Source organism: Orycteropus afer, unplaced genomic scaffold (assembly GCF_000298275.1).
Source record: "Orycteropus afer afer isolate SDZICR_OR568_19922 unplaced genomic scaffold, OryAfe1.0 scaffold01048, whole genome shotgun sequence".
NCBI lineage: Eukaryota > Metazoa > Chordata > Mammalia > Tubulidentata > Orycteropodidae > Orycteropus > Orycteropus afer.
Window position 1 is genome coordinate 275,339 of NW_006922635.1, and position 3,412 is coordinate 278,750.

Sequence of the window (3,412 nt, forward strand, 5' to 3'; positions counted from 1 at the left end):
GATGTTCCCTTTTGTTTTCTCTGACCCTTTACTTTATTAAACATGATATCCTTCTCCAGGGATTGGTCCCTTCTGACCACATGATGCAAGGAGATGAGAAAGTCTGGCCATTGTCACTTCCAAGGAGCATTCCAGCTGCACTTCTTCCAGGACAGATTTGTCTGTTGTCCTGGCTGTCCATGGTATTTTCAGAATTCTTTGCCAACACCACAATTCAAAGGCATCATTCTTCTTCAGTCTTCCTTACTCATTGCCCAGCTTTCACATGCACATGAAGTGGTTGAAAATATCATGGCTTGGGTTAGGCACACCTGAGTTTTCAAACTGACATCTTTGTTCCTCTACACTTTAAAGAGGCGATTCACAGCAGATTTGTCCAGTGCAATGTGACATCTGATTTGTTGACTCTTGTCTCCATCAGTGTTGACTGCGGATGCAAGTAAAATGAAATCTTTGACAGCTTCCCTCTTTCCTACATTTATCATGATGATGATGATTATTGGTCCAGGTGTAAGGATATTTTTTCTTTATATGAATGTGTAACTCATACTGGAGATTTTAGTCTTTGACCTTCATGAGGAAGTGCTTCAAGTCCCCTTTACTTTCAGCAAGCAAGTTTGTGTTATCAGCATATCTCAGGTTGTTGGTGAGTTTTCCTCCTGTTCTGATGCTATGTTCTGCTTCATAAAGTTTGTCTTTTCAGAATTTTTGCTCAGTGTACAGATTGAATAACTATGGTGAAAGGATACAGCCCTGACACTCATCCATTCTTATTTTAAAGCATGCAATATCCTCTTGTTCTATCTGAATGACAGCCTTTTGTTCTATGTATAGGTTCCTCAAGAGCACATTTAAGTGTTTTTGAATTTCCATTCTTCACAGTGTTATCCATAATTTCTCATGACTCACACAGTCTAATACCTTTGCATAGTCAATAAAACACAGGTAAACATCTTTCTGATATTTTTTCCTTTTAGCTAAGATCTGCCTGACATCAGCAATGATATCCCTCCTTCCATGTCCTCTTTTGAATGCAATTTGCATTTTTGGAAATTTCCTTACACTGACTCTCTGTGGAAGAGGCGATGGAGAAACCAAATATCTTCAGTCAAATCAAGGCCAGATCACAGCCAGCTACTCTGAGGGAGACACTAGTTGGACCTGTGGCCCCAGGACCACAGGTGCAGGGGACATCAAGGTCAACTGGCATAACATACTACACACAAACATTGTTCCAAATCCTACTCTGTTGAGTAGTGACTAGGATCTTAAAATCTTGCAAGCTGCCATCTAGATGCAACGATGGGTCTCTTCTCATCCAGAGCAAAGAAGAATGAAGAAAACCAAAGACATATGGAAATAATTAGTCCAAGGGACTGGTATACCACGTAATCTTCAGCCTATATGAACATGAGACCAGAAGAACTAGACGGTGCCTGGCTACCACTGTCAACCACTCAGAGGGGGATCTATGGAAGAGATCATGGATAAAGTGGGAGAACAATATGGAACAACACTCAAAATTTGAAAAAAAGAAAAAGGGACCAAGTTTGCTGGTCTGATAGAGTCTGTGGGAAACTCCTGAGACTATGGCCCCTACCTGCCCTTCAGGTCTGGAATTGAACCCACTCCTGTGGCTTGCAGCCAAGCAAATGACAGGCATATGACCTGAGAATTTACTTTAGGTAGATATACTCCTAGGAGAGAACAATCATGGGAGAATAGAAGGGTTGTGTATGCACAGGGAGACAGCTTATGGGGCAAGAGGGCATGGGAGGGAATGACACAGGGAAGAGTTAAATGTGGGGAGGAAGTGGGAATATAGCAGTTGCATTGTGGAATATTGTAATCAGTTTCATGAGACAAAATGTGTATGAACTGTTGTATGGAAAATGAAATTGGTCTGTAAACTTTCACCCAAATCATAAATAAATAAATAAAACAAAAGAAGGCAAGGAGCTGACTGTGAAAAAACCATGAATTGTAAGTTGACACCAAAGAAAATTAAAACAAGTCCATGAGAGCCAAAATACAAACTTAATCATACCTCTACCTGAATTTACAAACCATTGAAGAACAGATTTGACATATTGAATACAAGTGACTGAAGACCAGATGAGTTGTAGGATGACATCAAGAACATCATACAAGAAGAAAGCAAAAGGTCATTTAAAAGACAGAAAAGAAAGTAAAAACCCAAATGGATGTCAGAAGAGACTATGAACCTTGTTCTTGAACAGAGAGTAGTGACAGTGCAAGGAAGAAATGTTGGAAGGGAGCTAAGGAGGAGATTTCAAAGGATGGCTCATAAAGAAAGTAAAGTATTATGATGAAATGTGCAAAGACCTGGAATTAGAAAACCAAAAGGGAAGAACACACTTAACATTTCTCAGGCTGAAACAATTGAAGAAAAAAATTCATGCCCCAAATTGCAATATTGAAGAGTTCTTTGGGCAAAATATTGAAGGATGCAGGAAACACGAAAGAAGATGGAAGGAATACAGGTCTCACTGTATGAAACAGAACTGGTCTACATTCATCCTTTTCAGGAGGTAACATATGATCAAGAAGCAATGGTATTGAAAGAAGTCCAAGCTGCACTGAAGGACTTGGTGAAAAACTAGGTTCCAGGAATTGGTAGAACACCCACTGGGATGTTTCAACAAAGGATGCAGCTCCTGAGTGCTGACTCATCTATGACAGGAAATTTGAAGACAGCCACCTGGCCAAAGGACTAGACAAGATCCACAGTTGTGTCCTTTCCAAAGAAAGGTGATCCAACAGAATGTGGATGTTTTCAAACAATAAGGCAACATATAGCTCTATAAATTCATCAAGACTTTGTTTTGTTTGTTCAAAGAATACTTTTGGCCAATTATTTTCTGGCAAGTGTCTTGAAGAGACTGGGAACATGAGTAAAAATCATTTTTAAAAAATCCTTACCATTAAATTTTATTCTAGGATATGTGTGTTTTGAGGATAGAGGTTAATACATTATGAATAATTCAGTAAACAATATGATTGCCAGTATGAAGTAAAATAATGCAGGATATGTAAGTTATAGAGCTTAAAATAAAGGTTTTTTTGTAAGGTCACCTCTGATAGGAGCTTTGAGCAGAATCTGAAGACTAGTAGGATGCTACCCAAGCAGAAAACTGACTATTATGGGCAGAGATACAGGCATACCATTACACTAGATTCTCCTACTGTGTGGGGACACTGTATGGCATTATATATTATAGCCCTTGGGTGGGGCAAAGGGTTCAGCACTCAATTATTAGCTGAAAGGTTGCTGGTTGGAACCATCTCAGAGGTGCCTCTTTTTTTTTTTTTCCTTGTGATTTGGGTGAAGATTTACAGAGCAAATTCACTTTCCATACAGCAGTTCACATATACTTTGTCTCATGTCATT

The 3,412-nt window shown here is 39.2% G+C and overlaps 1 protein-coding gene across 1 annotated transcript in view; it reads right to left on the reverse strand.

The window, feature by feature from the left end:
• The window catches only part of LOC103212648 (olfactory receptor 7A10-like), a 6,838-nt gene that overhangs the window by 1,270 nt on the left and 2,156 nt on the right, over positions 1-3,412 (reverse strand). The gene's annotated exons all lie outside the window — the stretch shown is intronic.